This window comes from Chinchilla lanigera, unplaced genomic scaffold, assembly GCF_000276665.1.
Source record: "Chinchilla lanigera isolate Chin_1 unplaced genomic scaffold, ChiLan1.0 scaffold00064, whole genome shotgun sequence".
NCBI lineage: Eukaryota > Metazoa > Chordata > Mammalia > Rodentia > Chinchillidae > Chinchilla > Chinchilla lanigera.
In genome coordinates, this window is record NW_004955465.1 from 111,231 (window position 1) to 130,040 (window position 18,810).

The 18,810-nt window shown below is 42.9% G+C and overlaps 1 long non-coding RNA gene across 1 annotated transcript in view; it reads left to right on the forward strand.

Moving 5' to 3' along the window:
* Positions 1-11,645, forward strand: part of LOC106150119 — a 79,440-nt gene extending 67,795 nt beyond the window's left edge. The window contains exon 3 of the long non-coding RNA XR_001236737.1: positions 11,529-11,645. This is a non-coding gene — a long non-coding RNA (uncharacterized LOC106150119). The remainder of the gene's footprint in view (positions 1-11,528) is intronic.
* The last annotated feature ends 7,165 nt before the right edge of the window (positions 11,646-18,810 follow it).

The following is an 18,810-nucleotide window of genomic DNA, read 5'->3' on the forward strand; positions in this document are numbered from 1 at the left end:
TTGCTGTAACAATATAAAAAACTGGGTACTTCATAAAGAAAAAAGATTTATTTTGCTCACATTTCTCGAAACTAGGAAGTCCAAGAATATGGCCTTAGTATCTGCTCAGTATCTTGTGAATGCCTTCCTTTGGGCTGTGATATGGCAGAGGCCATCACATGGCTAGACAAGAAAAAGCAAGACAAGAGAAAGCAGAGGAGGCCAGACTCGCTTTATAACAACCTACTTCTGTACTAATCAGTCCATTTCCAAGAACTAAACCAGTCTCTTGATGAGGACATTTGTCCCTCTCAAAGGTCCTAATGCCTCTCAATACTGTTGCACTGGGGACCAACCTTCAATATGAACTTTGGTGGAGGACAGCATTCTATATCCTCACTTTTGTTTTTCTTTTTTTCTTTGGTATCAGGAATCAAACTCAGGACCTTGTGCTTGCCAGGCAGATCTTCTATTCTAGGGTGTCTCTGAAATTCCTCCCCATAAAGAGATGAAACTTACTTGGCAAAGGGAACGTTGATTTTGACATAGTTGGAATCACCTCGAAGCATGTTTCAAACTGTCTACAACTACCTGTCATTTATGTAGACTTTATTTCATATGGGCCGCCTGGCCACATCAAGCACATGTGTCATCCAATGAGCAAGTTTAGTCACTGTGGTTTTCTTCTCTGTGTGTGTGAGACAGCTGAGCAAATGCCAGGTTGAATACCAAACAGGCCAAGGGTTTCAACTGGTAATTTGACAAGATAGCTTTGGGTACAGATGGTGGTGAGGGCTGGTAGAACTTCCTGGGTTTTCTGCAGTTTAAGTTGGGTTCGCCTGGGTTTTCTACACATATGGGGATGTAAAAATGGAATTTGATAATGTTGCCACCTGGTGTGAGTCAACATAGTACTTGTACTTTTTTAGCCAAGTGCTATACAAGCTCATCAGACAGGTTTGGCATGAGAAAAAAAGAAATTGGAAAAGAAGTTGAAATTTGGCTTCATCCCATTCATAATTTAGACCAGTGATGGTGAACTTTTTAGAGCTTTCAATGATAACAAAAGACTGGCTGCAGCGTGTGTGCCATAGGCTCATCACCACTGGCCTAGACCTTAGGCTGTCAGACCTGGTTTTCTTTGGTTCATTGTTGTATTCATTTCCTAGGGCTCTCATAACAAAAACTGTGTAGCTTCAACAACAGAAGTGGATTGTATCATAATTCTGGAGCCTGCAAGTCTGAAATCAAGGTGTTGATGGGCCATTCTCCTTTTGAAGTTCTTCGGGGAAGATCTTTTCTGCCTTCTTCAGTTTGTGGTGACTCCAGGGGTTCCTGCATTTAAGGCTATTTAATTCTCACCTTTGCTTGCATCTTCATATGACCTTCTTTGCATGTCACCATGTCTTCTCTTTTTGGGCTCTCATCTGGCTGTTAATTACTGAATTGAGGGTCCACGTGAATAATGTAGGAAGATCTCATCTCACACTCTTTAACTCAGTTATATCTGTAAAGGTAATTTTTCTAAATAAGGTCAAATTCGCAGGTTCTAAGATGTGGACATATATTTTTTGGAGCGGCCACCACCATTCAACAATGGTGCTTCTTGGATGATGGATTCCGAGATATTTGATAAAGATGAAACAACATTTAGTAATTTCTTGGCCTCTGAATCCAAGCATTGGAACCACCACCAATATGAATTGCTTGAAGGAAATGATCTCAGACACCAATGACAGGCTGTGTCCCACAGGATCATTGTGTGTCCTTACTTTTTTATTTATTGCAATTTGAGCTGTCTATGTGTGAGAAAAAAGGGATAACAGTGGTAGCCACCAATTTTTTTGGATTGTACATTCTGAATATTCCTTGAATTCATTGCACTGCTTCACTGATCCCGCTGCTGCCTTACGAAGTCTCAGGTCATTTTTTGCCTGGATTGTGTCATCTCCTCCACTTTCTCCCTAGCTTTTTTCTTCATGTTGCACTTGGTGAACTTCTTGAAACTCCAACCTGGTGTTCTTCGCCTAGTGCTAAGTAACTTTAGCTTGTTCTTCCAGGGCTGTCCTTCTCCACTCTGCCTTCTTTCCTGCAAACTCCTTTGCTTTTTGGCTTCTGGCTGGGTTTGGCCCATAGGGAGCAAGTTTGGCCCACGGGGGCAACAAGGGGATTATTTGTCTCCTTAATTCTCTGTGCGAAGTTCCCCAGAGCTGGCTGCATCCCATGACTGAGCTGACAGCTCTCATGAAATGGTCTTCATGTGACTCCTCCAGATTTCAGTAACAGTTTCTCTCCTTACCTTTCCAAGCCCAGGGGTAGCCATGGGGTGCCTTGTGATTTCTCTACACTATCCACAACTTTGAGCATAATCCCTTTATAAACTACTTGAATTATCAGTTTCAATGTACTATATGTTTCTTGCCAGGACTAATATATCTGTGCTCGAAGTGTGTCATTGGCTCCATTTTGACCAGAGGATAAATGCAACATCCCATCCCGGGGAGCAAGATTCCAGCTTTGCTGCCAGCCTTCTTGCTTCCCAATGTACACACTGCCTTCCCCAATGCCCACAAACTTCCGGTTTTCTGGTTATGTTATGTTCTTTTTCTTCTTGGAGATTTTACAAGTAATGCTTTCTTTTCTGACTCATCTGCCTGGACATTATCTTTTTTTTATCCTCAAACATTACCCATTGCCTGTTATTTGTTTCTGACTTCCCCCTGCAGTTTTGTTGCTTCCTTTCCTGTGTTCCTATATCACATTATACACAGGTTTGTGAGAGTGCTTGCCACCACTTTAACTATTTGTACGTCTGTATTCCAACAAATCTCTGAGCTCTTCTACTGCATGGCTTTCCAGTATCCTGTTTTTCTTTGATCTCTAAATGCCTGCTGTTGTTCCTGGTTAATAAATATTTTTAAATGATTACATTTTATTTATGGATTGTATTATTTCTTGCAGTGTTCATACAAACAAGATTACTACAATAAAATACCACCTTCATCTATGCAACTGTGCACATCATATTTTGTTTTGATGAGTATTATTTTGTTTTTTCCTCAGGATAATTGTGAAAGATGGTAGATGGGAGATGAATTCCTCTCTGTCACCTAGATTGTTAGTGGCAGAACTATGCTAAGAATCTAGAGCTCTTGATACTGATTTGCTCCTCTTTTCATGAGACCATTTTGCCTCCTGAGATGCCAGATTTAAAAAAAACAACAACAAAACCCAGGGGCAGACTGAACTAATGAGCGCTACCCCAAGGGCCATTTGGATGGGAAACTTCAAACTGCCATAGAGATAACTCCATGTGATTATAAACACATGTCAGGAAGGATATTTGGAAAATGTGTGTTGTCAGAAAGGTCCTAACGAACGGAACTGGTCACATTACCGGAACCTAACTTCCTGTTGCAGGAGAATTATGTCTGATGTAGACTCCAGGGACTGTCGGCAGAACATAACACTTGGATTAAAATTAGGATATGAACATCAAAAAGAAGTATTCCACGACCCTAGGGAAGGGGTGGTAACCGATGGAGGAAGGAACGAATTGTTGCTGTAATTCAAACCATATCCCATGAGAAAGTAATTTATAGGCAACAGCACCAATAAAGATAAATTCAAGGGAATTTAGAGCAATTTCTGTTATGTCGGTAGGAGGCTTAAAGGTTCTTCCTTTGGGGAAGGAACATTACATTGAAAATACCGCTAATCATGCAGCTTATTGGTAAGAAAATTCCCGAAGATACCATCAGAGAGTTTCAGGAGGACAAGGGGTATCAAAAGTCATCTGATGCTAGGCTTTGGACTTTTGGGTCTTTTCCAACAGGAAGGGGCAAAAATGAAATCTGAATACTCCAGTTGGTTGAGGGTCAGGACAGACTAAGTTTTAGATGTGGCAGATAAGCAGCCCCAACTTGATCATGGCAAATTCGTAGGTGACAGAGAGCATTAGGAGATGCTTGTGGGTCTGTGTCACAACCTCAGAGGCCATCACGACAGACCCTTGGCTAACTGAAACACCTATCGGTTGTTTGGATCTCTCCTTGCACTTCACTGAAGCCAATGAGGTCAATTAACCACAGAGGAAAGAAATAAAGAAAATACATTTCTACGCTCCAGCTTTCTCTGTTAAACCTCCTCTTTCAGTGTTCTCCAACTCAAAATTGTAACAGAAATATAAATGGTGTCAGAATCAAAATGAAGTTGTTTGTGTCCATCATAACAAGAAAAAAAAAAGTAAATAATGCTGGGAGATCATGATGAAAGGGTTCTTACACGGGACACATGATTACATGATAGTAACTGTCACACAGCACTGTCAGAACCACAGGCTTGCTCACAGGCCACCACAACCTCATACAAAAGTTATTTCTGCAAGGACATCTGCCCACAAACTGTCTGTTCAACCTCGGGCCCATGGCACTGTTGTTACTAATCACTAGGACCAAGGATTGTTGTTTCAAAACATCTGATGCAATCCTCTCCATTTTTATTTTTAAAAGTTTCTTGCCTCAGTCTCTTTGGATATGCCCATGGTTTACTATTGTGCATGCATTCCAGTTGCAGTGTTCAGCTAGTCCCAAATAAGTATCAGTATTCTTCGCAAGATCTCTCTCTCTGACTGTTTTTTTATTTAGGTTAATAAAATGTTCCTATCTTTTGGCCTGATGATTCCCGTGCTGGGAATTTATCTTAAGGATATAATAAGAATTGTAGACAAAGATCTAGAAGGAAATCTAACTTTCTAATAACAAAGGAAACATTAATTAAATCTGATTATAGAATCCTCTGCTATTATTTAAATCATGTGTTTGAAAAACATTAACTGGCTTGAAGATGCTTGTGACATAAATCAGAAAAGCAACGTACAAACCTATACCTATATAAATATCTTTGTCTGGTGTTTTGAAAATCCTTTTCTCTGCCTAGATACCTACCTCTATAAATAGAAAAATATTGGAAGGAAAACCATCAAAATGTTAATTATGGTTGCATATGGGTAGTGGAATTATAGGTTGTATTTTATTTTCTCCCTTGTACTTAATTCATTTATCCAATTTTATGAGCAGAAATTTGCAAATACTTTGTGATAACATTGAAAATTCTTCACTCACTTCACCCTCATTTTTAAGACAAAATCCACTCTTTAGCCTAGGAAGTGGGGATCACGATGGCCTGGCTGCTCCCTTTCCTGCCCGTCGTTTCCCACTCCTTTCCTCTTGCACCGCCTTCCAGCCTTGCTGTTCCTGCTGCTCTCAGGAGGTCCTGTCACTGTCCCTGTTCTTTCAGCCCGGGCCACTTCTCTCTCCTTCTCGGTAACCGTATTTGCATACCTCCAGGTGCAGCGACCCTCTTCACCTTTGGAAAACCTCTCCAGTGAATGCTGCAGTGTGCGCCGCACCTATTCAGGCCCTAGGTGCTCACTCTCCCAGCATGGGGTGTGTGTGCAGGGGTGTTGGCTGTTGGGGTGCTCAGATGAATCCCTGCCTCAGAATTGTCTAGACTCAAGGGAGCAGCCAGCCTTGCTCAAGGCTGTATCTCCTCCCCTTTGTGGGACTGTCTGAATCTAACCAACAGGCCCTGCAGTACTGAGGCCTGGCCCCCTTGTCTCAGTGAGGGACAGCTCTGAAAGGCCATCCGTGTCACAGCTGGTTCCCTGTAGGATCAGCTAGTCTCTGGCAATGCAGCCCTCACTCCCTTACAACTGAGCGCTCACCAGGAAACCTCTTGATTCAGCTCTGTCTCAGGCTGTTTCTTGGGGAACCCACCTGAGGGCCCCCAGTAGTCCCTGACTTCACTCCCTGAGTTACAACCCATCCTCTGTTCATTCATCTCCACTTTAGATCCCACGCTGTGCTGCAAACAAACACAGCCCTCAGGTCTCCCCACCTGGCTGGCCTCACCCTCGGGCGGGGGGCAGTGCCTCCTTTCTTTTTGTGTCTGCAGCACCTATCACAGCTCCTGGGTCCCAGGAAGTGGTGAGTGCGCAAGTGTGAGAGGGGCAGAGAGGACAGAGTGTACAGAGGGGAGTGAAATATGGAATTGAATGAGTACTGTTCAGAAAATTGAAATGGCACAGGATGTAGAACATCTTTTCAGTTGAAGTTATATCTCCTATTCAGACTTCCTCTGTATCTACAATAAGCAAAGCTCTGACTTTGAGGAGCTATGCACCTCCTCTGGCTTTAAGCACTTTGGGAATTTCCAGTGGGAATGGAAAGGATTCTGTTATTTCCTCGTGTCCTGTATTTGCAAACATAACCCTCTTTTCTTAACCCTTTCTTTTCTTCTCTTTTTCCCCCCACTGTTTTTGAACTAGGTCTAAAACCAACTTGTTGCCTATGTATAGAAATACAAAGAGGTCATGGCCAAGGTTGTATAAGTCTTATCCTTCTTTAAGGAGCGGTAGAAGAAAAATCAGATGTTTTTTCAACTCCTGCCATTCCCGGACAAGCAAGTCTTGGAGTAGGGTATTCAGGTGTCTTGTTCTTACCAAATGATTCAGGTGATACTTCCTGGAGGGCAAAAGGGAACCTGTCCTAGGTTCCACGGTTATCCGTGTGATTCATCCCGGCTTGCTCTTCAGTCCCTGGCTATGTGCTCGACCACACTGAGTCAGCAGCACCCAGTCCTCCAGCTGCAGTTCGGGGAAACTTTTCTGCCCCTCCCGTCTGTTTTGCTTTTGTGGGATCCACTCCTGGATGAATTCTTTGGTGCTGAAACGGTTCTGTGTGGTGAAAAAGGCTGTTCCACATTTGTTCTACTTTTTAAGAAAAACATTGCTGTTTTCTCTTAATGTGGAATCATCTCAGTGCTTCTAAGATGTGGACCTGAGCTGTGCAGAGATCCTTTGCTGTTTTTTCTCCCATTTTATACACGTGCTAGGACAGGATCTGTGATCACCACTCACTGGGGACAAAGTACCCAGAGGATAAGACAAGTGACCCTGAGTGATTACAGAGCACTGGGTGAGGAATTCAGGATGCTGGATGCGGAGGTCTGTGCCTCTGGTGCTGCCCATGCTCAGGGCAACGGCTCTCTTGAGAGATTTTCTCCTTGAGTGCATTCAGTCCCTTCAGACTTAAAAGTTGTCATGATTCCCGGAGGTGCAAGGCATGACCACAGCATTGGTAGCCTCAAAGGTTGGTCCCCTCAACCCTGCAGCATCTTAGCCCTGCTCTTTGCAGGCATTAGACGGGAGCATTTACTCCTCACTCTTGTTTTGTTGGGGATGTGTTTGCATTTTGAGTAAATCTCCTGGGCTCTCACCATCTCCTCCTTTACTTCATTGCAGGGAGAGAACTTCACTCAGTTGGGGAGAAGCAATTGGGTAGACCTCCTGTCTTTCTCTTTCTCTGTTGAGGAATAGCCTGGAGAAAGTAAGCATTCCCTGCTCCTTGAAACCTTAAGATTTAAAGGGCAGATCCCTATGTGGCAAAAACCTCTATCTGCCAGCACTACCTGGCACTGCCTGGGTGACTTGAATAGCATTATATTAATAAACCCAACATCCTGAAGTTGTGCTTTGCAGCCAAGACTTTGTCCGTTTAAGTAACTTTACCTGTCCGATTCCTATGCCTCTTAATTGATTCAGAACTTGGCAGGAGAGAGGCTCTTAAGGGGCCTTAAAATCTTAATCAGCCAGGCCTCCTCTGGTTGGCTTTCAATAGTCATTTGGTGCTATCGCTTGTGTCAAGATGCACCCACCTCATGTGGTCATAGGTGGGGCTTTTCAGAGATGGCACAATCTAGAGTGTGTGATGCTGAAATCAATGGTGTGTGATTACTAAATTAGTCCACTGATTGGTTTGGCATAGCTCTGGGTAGAATTAACGGTGTCCCACCCTGGGTAGGGTTACCCTAAGGGTGGGTAGCCTGGATGCAATATGAAGGAACAGTGATAGAGACCACTACGAAGCAGCTCTGAGCAGGATTTAAATCAACCAATTAGCTTGCTTGTGAGTCTGTCCAAGGCCTAGGCCTCTTGTGTGGAGATGGGCAGTGGACTCATAGTAAGTGAAGCTCAATGAGTCACTTGTCCCCACTGAGGTCTGTAGTGGCCGGTGAAGCCAGGAGGCCTCAAAGGACAAGACAAGGCCACAGCTGAGGACACCTGACTCCAACATCAATTAACTAGATAAAGACTATGGCTGTAGGCATCTCACTCCTAGGTGGAGACTTTCCTGGAGATAACATAGTTTTCCTAAATGAACACAATGTCTTACTTGGAGAAGTCCTTGAGCAGACTTCCAAGGTCCTTGAATGGTCCTGATCAGATTCCCACCTTTCTTCAGTATTCCCCTCCTTTGTTTGATAACTAAATAAATGTGGGCCACCCAGAGAAGATTTAGGTCTTAGCTCCCAGAGAATCTCGAATTCTGCTAGAGGGTTTTGATCCTCTTGGAACCCTAAAATCATATCACTTGACTCTTTTATTCAAGCTTTCACCATACACTCATTTGGGAGATTGCAGGCCTTATTAGTCTGAAATAACTAAGGGATAATATTAACATGTTAAGAAAGAAAGAATCTGTTACTTGTCACTTGTAGCTTGCTGCCATCTGGCTTTTGCCTGCCATGAACTGTTTCTCTTCTGTGATGCCCTTTTGTCATGGCACCCCACCTTGGATCCAACCAATTATGAACTGAAACCTCTACAAACTGTGAGCTACAGTAAACCTGTCCTTCTTTAACTTTGGGTGTCGGGTATTTTGTCTCAGCAATGAGGAAAGTAACTAAGACACTTGACATTGGTAAAGAGCTACTTTTGTTGAGTAGCCAAGAATTCTTGGAAGAGGGGCTGAAATGGGAATACTGGTGAGTATAACTAAGATTCTAATGGGGCAAGGGTGTCCTTTGCATGGTTTGCTGACTATAGGAATGCTCTGACTCACTTTAGACTTCTAAAAGTAGAGGAAGGGCTTTCCCAATAACCCACCCACTTTTCAGGTGGCAATCAAAATAGTCATGAAATAAACAACTTTCTCACCAAGGTTCCTTTCTGTTCCCACAAACTTACAAGTTTGAATAAGTGGGTGAGCAAGAAGGTCCTATCAGGGACTTTAGTAGTTCTCTTCTGTGTACTGAGATCCAGTTCACATCTGACCTCGCTAGCTTAAGGTAATCCATCCAGCCCAAACTTTTACATTCATTTGCCTAAAACTTGCTTTGCAGACTTATTATTCTTGGTTGGTTTTATGATTTGCTTAGACATTACAGTGATTTTTCTTGCTCTGTCTGCATTGTATGTCACGTTTCAGGAACTGTGTCTTATACTTCTTTGTATTTCTCGCTACCTTCGAAGAGTGATGCAGAATGTGCTTAGTTTGGTAGTGTGGAAATAAATGAAGACCAACCAAAAAAGAACAAGCAAAATCTTTTTATTCAGAACTTGTTATAGGAAGGGACTTTGCTGCTATTACTTGTGTGTTGGCAGTGACTCAAAGGCAGGCAGAGGAGTGGGGAAAAAGGGAAGGCTTTGGGTGTGTGCTAATTGGAGGTTGATGGCACGAGATGCTGGAGGTGCTTATGCAGAAGTGTGGCAACCATTGTGATTGGTTAGGATATGTGTTTGGCTTGCCCTGGTTGGTCCTAAATTGGAAACAGGACAGAAATTAGGGAAACTGACAGTTGTTAGTCAAGTTCTGGCTCTTCTGGGCCAGTTTTTATAGAGGTTATTATTTGGCTTCCTGGATTGTTGATACAGTGGTCTGAATTTATGATGGCAGACTGGTTTCCTGAGCTAGTTGCTGTCAGTAGTGGGTTGGTTTCCTGGGCTGTAGACTGTAGGTCACAGTTTTATTTTATTTGTAGCCTGACCATTATCTATTTATTTGTATATTCGATCTCTCAGGAGCTACCAGTAACATCGGTTGAATTAATGTATTGTTTTGACTATAGTTAGAAGGACACCTTCTGAATTCAGGTTCTTTCTCTTTCCTTTGGCTACTTGCAAGTGACTTATTTAATAAATATTTTCTGTTTTATTTTTATAACAGGATCCTAGGAATAACACAAACCTACTGTTTTCATTCCCTTTTTTAGTCATTGTCTTGGAGTCTAAAACACTGGTGAAATTGGGGTCATGGTTAAAATTGCTTTAAAGTCCCTCATTTTATAGATGAAGAGATAGAGACCTAGAGACTTGCCCAAGGCCATGCTGCTCACCGATAAGCTAAATCCACCGTGGGAAAGAGGTAGATGGTCAGTCTTCAGCTCTGACCTTTCGAGTCTTTCTGCATCATGTTGAAGAACAAGAAAGGTCTTGTGTAGTTTTTAAAATCTGGAAAAAGATGAAGTTTCTAAGAGTGGAAGACTTTGACAAATACTGTTTTCAAAGCCACGGGATAGGTCAATGTGTGGTGGGAACCTTGTTGGGTTCATGACATATGATATGCTGTATTTATTTTTCGTGCTGCCTTTACAAAGCACCACACCCTGGGAGAGGGGCACATTTAAGAGAATACTTAGTTTCTTGTGCCTCTGGAGGCTTGAGGTCTGAAATGAATGTCTCTGCAGGACCATTCTCCCTCTGAAAAGTGTAGGAGAGAATCCTGCTTCGCTCGTCTAGCTTCTGGTGTTTTCTGGCAATCCTCAGATGATAAATGCATCACCCTAATCTCTGCCTCTGTTGTCACATGGTGTTCTTTCTGTGTATCCCTGTCTGTCTGAAATTTCTAGTCCTATTTGCTTAAGGGCCTATCCTGCTCCAGTATTACCTCATCTTAAATGATTACATTTACTGTGTCCCTGTTTCTAAATAAGGTCACATTCTGCAGCATTAGGGACTAGGACTTCAGCCTATCTTTTTGGAAACACAGTTCAATCATAACACAAGCCATTATGCAGAGCTACGTCCTCTATGTGGACCTCCAAAGTCATGGAGGCTTTCCTATCACTTCCCAGTCACTGCCAGCACATAGCTCATGACTAAACAGCGTGTCTCCAAAATTGGTGACTCGCAGAGCTGCAAACAGGCCATGTGGAAGGCTGCTTAGTAAGAAACTGTCATCTAAAATAGTCACCAGGTTCCTTTGTAAATATGCGTCAGAGGGTATTTAGAATCGTCATACCATCCCACTGCTACACGTTGGTGGAACTATTAAGTAAATTACACATCCCTGTGTCTTTTAGGAACTTCTTATTCACAATTGCCGTGAACATATCTGTCTGAGGGAGGATGCTCACCCACCTTCATCTCAGCATTTAACCTTGTCTGTTTCTGAAGTTCATGCTGCTCTGAAGTCAGCTGTGTTCACCCTGTCACCTCTGTTAGTCATCTTCTACCACTTTTTCTCTTTCTTACACTTACAGGAAGTAACGTTTTTGCTCAGGTAGACCTGTTATAGGAAGAGTGTTCTGCTTGTTTGATGATTCATTCCTCTGCTTTTTGCCATTTCTAAATGTTAGGGAGAAAAGACTTTTTTGTTTAGGACTTTAATAAATAGGCATGGTCAGTGGGATGAGCAAAGGCGGTCATTTGTGAAGCACTTTGAACAGAGCAGCAGTAATCTTGTTTATTGGTCTTTGTGTTCTTCTAGAGAGTAGCATCCTGGTTCTCACACCCACTGAAATCCGGAAGACTGACTCCTCTGATGAGAGACTGCTTTCTGATGAGGAGATAATCTTCTCCATTTCCTTCTTGATGCATGGGTGAATCACGGCAAGATGGATGTCATCTGAGCATTCCCTTCGCTCTATTTCTGGATGTAGATCATGAGTGGATTCATGAGTATGTTTGAGCTGAGATAGATCTGAGTTTATTCATTTAAATAACAAGCTCCCCAGAAAAGGTTATGGACTCATTTGTGTTCCTCCGGAATTTATATGTTGATGTCTTAAGCCCCAGTACCTTGGACTATGACTATGCTTCAAGATAGGGCCTTTAAGAGGTAACTGATGTTGAATGAGGTCATATGGGTTGGCCTTACTCCAACCTAGTTTATGTTCTTAGAAGAAGAAATTATGACATGGACATACATAGAAAGAAGATGAAGTGAAGACACAAGGAGAAGATGGCCATTTATAAACCAGGAAATAGATCTCAGAAGAAATCAACCATGACAACTCCTTGATCTTGAACTTCTGGACTCCAGACTTGAAATAAATTTCTGATGTTAAGCCACTTAGTTTGTGGCATTTGCTACAGCAGCCCTAACAAATGAATATCAAAGAAGACAGCTTCAGATACATGAAGCGAGCCTTTAAACAACATCACTTCTATCAATGGAGCTCCAGGGCCATGTCCCTAAGCTTCCCAGTCCTGGGCCCGGCCTTATTCATCTAATGTGACATTTTATTTGTTATGAAAAAGATCATACAAGTCTACTTCATTTATGAATGCAGTTTAATTGGCATCTCAACAGTGGTGTCAGTTCTTTTGCCATTTTCTGCAACACCAAAGGAGAATTTTCTAAGCTAGTATTTTTTGTAACTGTAAAGATGACAAATGTTATCAACGAAATCCAACCCGAGTATATTTTCATCCCTTTTCCTCTTGTCATGATAAGCCAGAAGTATTTGTTGCCAGAAATGGAAAACAGCTTGCTCATCAGCCAGATGATCACAGCATTCAAAGTTCTACTCGTTTGCCATGTGCGAAAAGTTAAGAATTGAAAACAGACAGGCTTACTCGGCTTAAACAGAGAGAACCATAAAGCAAGAGGAGGAGATATTTGTATGCTCAGAGGGGAGAGGTGGAAATGGTGTTGATGGCAGAATGAACAGGGTCTTTTCGCATTGCTCTGAGGTGGGACTTCTGGGTCTGTTTGACAGTGGCTATCACAGTTCATCAAGTGCATGAAAGGTGCAGCTAGGGTTACCCACCACTGGAGGCTCCCTTTGTGTTCTGGAGCAAATGCCAGTGTTCTGCACAAACATGGCTCTTGGACTTCTCTGATACCTGACGTGACATTCTTTAGTATTTCAGTTACTCTTACTGCTTGTTTTGAGTAGGGTACCGCCATGAGTTCTTAGCAGAAGGAAGAAGTGTGCAGTGGGCCTGTGAGACTGCTCATGACATCTGGAATTATCCCACTGTTTTTCCCCTCCTGCGAGGAAAAATATATTTATCGAATTCTCGTGTTATTGTGTTATTACTCAGATATCCCATTATCATAGTATGATGCTTTAGGTTTGCAGAATGATTTCTAATCATTTTTAGTAGTCTCTCTTTCAAATTAGGGAAAGGAGGTTTTGATAGTGGAGCCATTTTGAGAAGTAGAAATGCAGATTTACAGAGGTCAAACAATTGACTCAAGATTCCCCCTCCCCAAACACAACAAAACAAAAAAGAAGAAGAAGATGAAAAAACAAAGTTTGCATTCTGGGTTCTAATTATCAGGTCTCTGGAAGTTCACAGAATCACATTCTGTTTTGCTCACATTGTGCGAAATCATTTGCAGTTCAGCACTTAGATTCACTCCTGTGTCTGACTCTCAAAGTCTTGTATGTTACCTTGACCTCAAAGATTTATCTGCCTAAGACAGACAAAACTCCACCCCATCCGATTCTCCTTTGTTACAGCAAGCTCAGAATAGACCGAAAGAAGCACATTCTCATGGAAAGAGCTGTTTTGAATCCACCTCCTATCTGTAAAGCTAGGAGTGCCAATTAGTCTACAGGGTGGGTGTTTTGTAGGCCAGGAATTACAGCTGGATGGAGACCAGTGATCTGAAAAGGAGGAGGGAGGAGATGGAGAGTGACAGACTTCCAGGGACACCTTCTCCTGCCTCATTCGAGGAGCTCCATCTTCTCCCACTCATGGGTGATCTGTCTCCAGGTCTCAGGTTTTCAGTTGACGAGCGCTCAGCAGTAGGCCGCAGCTCTTCCGTGCTTCAGTCAGATGAAAGGACAGATCAGAAGGTACCTATTACATGTCTGCGAGCAGAGAAACAAAGGCCCGGCTGCTGACACCCTCCTACTAACTTGGGTTTTAATGGTAGGTTTAATTTCCTTGTGCTAGCTCAAAGAAAGAAGCAGGGAGAGCCAGGGTATGAGTAGTGGTGGTGAGAGGGGGGAACGACAGCTGTTGTATTCATGGTTAATCAGGTGTGTCTCTCTTTGTGTCGCATCTGTCTGCTACTGTTGCCAGGCCACATGTGAAAGGGAACGGAGGGGAAGGGCCATTCATGTTCAAAGCCGCTAGCACTGACCTCTGCTTCGTTCTCCTAGGGGTAGGAGAGCTTGTCTATTTAACTTTCCCTATTCTAGGAAGCTGTAATTCTACTTTATTAGCCCACCCTAACCATTTTGGCCTGACAAATGCAAGCTGCATCCAGAATGCTATAAATCTGGTAGAGGAGGAGGCCTCCTACCTCCTTCCCTTGCATTTCCTTTGGGATCCCATTGGATTTATCAAATGAGAGAAACCAGAAAGAAAGAGACGATGAGAACTCAAGAGCATCCTGGTTTGCCTTTGTCCCAACAGGACCCAACACTGTCCATAGATTTCCCTGCTGAGCAGGCCTGTGAGGTTTCCCTGGGCCGTGCCTAGATCTCCCTTTCGTCTCTAAACCTGTCTGTCTCACGACTCCCATACAGGCATGTTTGCGTCAGACCTTAGTCAGCTCTCTGGCACCATACCCTTTCCCTGCATCCCGCCCTTCCTGCCTCCCTCCGTGCCCATGTTCAGAGAGAGCTCGGTGAAGGAGTGGGAGGAGTGGAGGCAGCTGCCTGCTCCTTCTGGAGCTGGGTCTGTGCTCTGGCTGCTGCTGCCCGGGCCTGCTAGACACGACTCTGGTCAGTCCCATGGAGAAACAGCTGACGTGGAAACCGCCTCTGCTCCCTTGTCCCCAGGGCACAAGACTGCATTCAGACTCAGTGTCCCAGTTCCATGGTCTTCTGCAGCTGGAGGCTCAAACCACCTGTGAGGAGCTCCGAGGGCTCCGTCTCACCCCTTTGGGGATGCTTGCTTTCATCTTCGACTTTGGGCCCAGCACTGAAGTTTCTTGGAGTAAATGTAGTTGTCAGGATCTTCGAGACTGAGGAACTCTGCCTCCAACTTTGGTTGTCTTGGAGCATGGACCATCCTCATGGACTCAGTACGGCTCACAAGCGGTCATCATTTGCCAGCTTCAAAACCAGCCCTAACTTTCACCCCATCTTGTGCAGCTGGAGTTCAGCTTTTGGGATGTGGTGTGTTTCTGCATATACATGCATATGTATATATCTTTTTCAGTCAAAATGGTTAATTTCCCAGGGCACAGGTTGTCATCAGCACCGGCTGTTTCTCTTGTCTGTGGGCCTGTGCTGATTACCATGGCTGCGCTGCTGACCTGCAGCTTTGGGGTCAGGGCGCCTTTGTTTCCCTAAGGCCAGAGGACATTGGAAAACTATCCCACTGCCTGTGCTTGGCCCTCCTCCCTCGGATAAGCCCTGCATCTCTAAATTTCAATAGGCAAACACTAAGCTCTTCAGAGGAGACTAGCATCCTGCTAGGTTCTGTGGGGCCTTTGAGAATTTGTCATCTTGTGAGAGGCCAAGGGCTCTCTGAATCAAAGAAGTAATAGCAACGGAGGGCTGGACATGACATCTAAGTTACATACAGAAAATCCTAAGCATACAACTCAGAGAATTACTTCTAAGTGAATACATTCATGCAACCATCACCCAGATTAAGAAACAGACTCTTACAGCAGATGGAGTGTCTTAATTTTCTGTTTACAGGGGTGCCCGACCACATCTAATGCTGTTCTACAACACAAATGGGACTGGGGTTCAGTTCTTAACTAGATGGTTATGGAAGATTAGAAGTAGAAAGGTTTCTCTTGGCTGGAAGGGATTTGTCTATGGCAAGATTTGAGTGTGACATAGGTTAGTCTTTGGCAAAGTTCTCCTAGACTTCAGAGGCCCCAGGATGCATGTTGTTCCTGGCTCTAGGAGAAGACATAGAAAATTCTAATATCCATTCCTCTATAAAAATTGTGATAAAGTATCCATAAAATAAAATTCACCTCCTTACCCATCTTTAAGTGTATAACTCCATAATGCCGAATATATTCAGACTGCCCTGCAGCCAATCTTCAGAACTGTTTTCATCCTGCAAACCGGAAACTCTTTACCCATTAAACAACCCCTCATTATCCCTCTGCCAGTCTTTGACAACCACCACTCTATTTTCTGCCTCTATGAATTTGATGACTGTACAGAGGCCTCAGGTAAGTGGAATTCTACAGTATTTATCTTTTTGTGCTTGTTTCTTTCATGCAGACTTTAAGGTTTACCTATGTTGTTTCATGTGTTCAAATCTCCTCACTTTTGAGGGCTGAATAATACTCCACCAGATGTATTTACCATATTTAGTTAATTCATTTATCCATTGACAGACACTTGAGTTGCTTCCATTTAGCTATTGTGAACAGTGCTTTTATGAACATGGATGCAAAAATATCTCTCCAAGTTACTGCTCTCATTCCTTTTGGGTGTGTTTGCAGAAGTAGAATTGCTGGTCATATAGTCATCTAGTCATTCTATTTTTGTAGAATCCTGGCATACTCTTCACCTGGATTTCCTCCTGGGTATCTGCTTGGGTTACATCAGCATGAGCCTGATGTATGGATTGAAGGAGTACCAGGATTGTGGTAGGGACTCGATATGGGTCCATTCTAGGGAACAGAGAGTCTACGAGGCAGGATGGAGTAGAGACAAGGCAATCCATGGTGGGTATGTGGAGATTCCAGTGCACAGAGTGGGTGTCACTGATTTTACACTAAGATAAATGATTTTCTCCTGAATTTGTGGGAGACTAGAGGACAAGGGGTGTATTGATTACCAGGTATTATCAGGCATCACATTTTTTCCCTGTATCACCTTCAGATTGTCTTTGAAGCTTTAGGTCCAAGCATTGGAAGTTTTAAAGAAAAAAATGGTAAAATTTTTAAATAAGTTACCAAAAATGGAGGAAAAATAACAAACCGCACAGTGAAAGCTCCATATAAGCTGAACACTGTACTTTTTACTGGGTAGGGATAGCAAATATAGGCTGCTCCTTGAATAAGGTTGTCCTTGGAACAATGAGTGTGGCGTTATATTGTTAGTGAGGCCAGAAGTGTAAACTAAGACCAGGTCTCCTTTGAATATTCAATACGAATGTTCTGCGTATTCAGGGACTGCTTCAAGCAATTGTAGGTATTTTTGTTTTCTAAATATTGCCACTTAATTGCTAGGGATAAGCTAGCATTAATACCCCCTGAAGTAAGAATGACCGGGTCACCAGCATGAGGACATTTAGGACTGTAGATTGGAGCATACATTATTATTGCTAAAAGAACATCCTTGTTCCAAATCCTTTAGTTTTGTCCTCCTCCCATTTTTACCTGGAAAAAAACTCCTCAGTTAATTCACACATTCTTTTTCTTAATTTTACAAGTAATGTATGGCTACCATCTAAAGTGTATTAAAAATCCCTGACTCTAAAAGGTAAGTACTGTTTAACAGTTTGATTTATTTTCTTCCAAAAATATTCTGTATACATAAGGTATACACACACACACACACACACACACAGAGAGAGAGAGAGAGAGAGAGACACAGGTTTCTACTGCTTTCAACCCAAGCACTGCCAATTACACAAAAGTCTGTGTGTGTCTTTACCATCATGAATTGCTTTCAGATATTGTTGGACCTTATCACAGTTACACCGAGTACTTTCTCCTCATCTGCCATTTTGTTTTTTTCCACAGTTTCAGCTACCTGCAGTCAACAACAGTCTGAAGCTGTTAAGTGGAGAATTCCGGAAATAAACAATTCATAAGTTTGAAATTGCATTCCATTGTGAGTAGCATGATGAAATTTTGTGCCATCCCATTCTCCCCTGCCAGAGTGTGTATACTCTGTGCCACCTGCACAGAAAAAGCATAGCATATATAGAATCCAGCACTATCTGAGGTTTCATACATTTGCCTGGGGTCTTAGATATTTTCCTCTCTGGGTAAAAGTTTCAAGTTGGTATCATTCTCCTTTAACAGAAAACAGATTGAAGCAATTAAGACACTTGTCCACGTTTATACCAGAGTTGGAAATGGAGCTGAGATAAGAATTCAGGTCTTTGCAGGGAAGTCCAAGTCTACCAGTCTTTCTCCTCCATTGCAGGGTTTGTTATGACCATTGGAGTCCAGAAAGCACCTTGCAGAAAGAAACAAAACCTGATAACTCACTGTCTTCAAACAATTTAAGAATTTTGATCTGCCCATGCTATCAACTTACAAACCACTTTATCTTCTATTTGGAGGCATCCTGGACTTATTTATAAGTGAAATAAGAAGTGAGATTGTTGAAATAGGTGCATGTGTTAGATTTCTGTTATTGTGACAAAATGCCTCCAAGCAAGTCAGCTTAAAGGAGAAAATTGTATCTTGGCTCACGGTTTTAGCCCATGCTGCTCAGTTGCTATGGGTCTGAGACGGGGCAGAACATCATGGCGCAGGGTGCAGTGGAGGACAGCTGTGCATGTCATGGAAGTGGGTGGTGCGGGCAGAAGGGGACTTCTTCCTTCTGTTATCCTCTGTAGACCCCAGCCTATTGGATGGTCCTGCTTCACATTCAGGACAGGTCTGCCCCTCAGGTTGCTGTCCCAGTGCCACTCATCTCAGGGGACAACCTTACAAACATACCCAAAGTGCCCTTCACTAGTTTCCTAGGTGTTTCTCAATTGCAACATAACTCCAGTGGAGTCATAGAAATCCTTAACAGCTGTTAGCCTAGAGAACATTTTCAGTGTTCACGGGAATATCGGTACCAGTTTTGTTAGAAAGTGTTGATGATTGACATGCCTTGACCTTCTATCCTATTCTATCCTGTCCTGTCCTATCCTATCCTATCCTA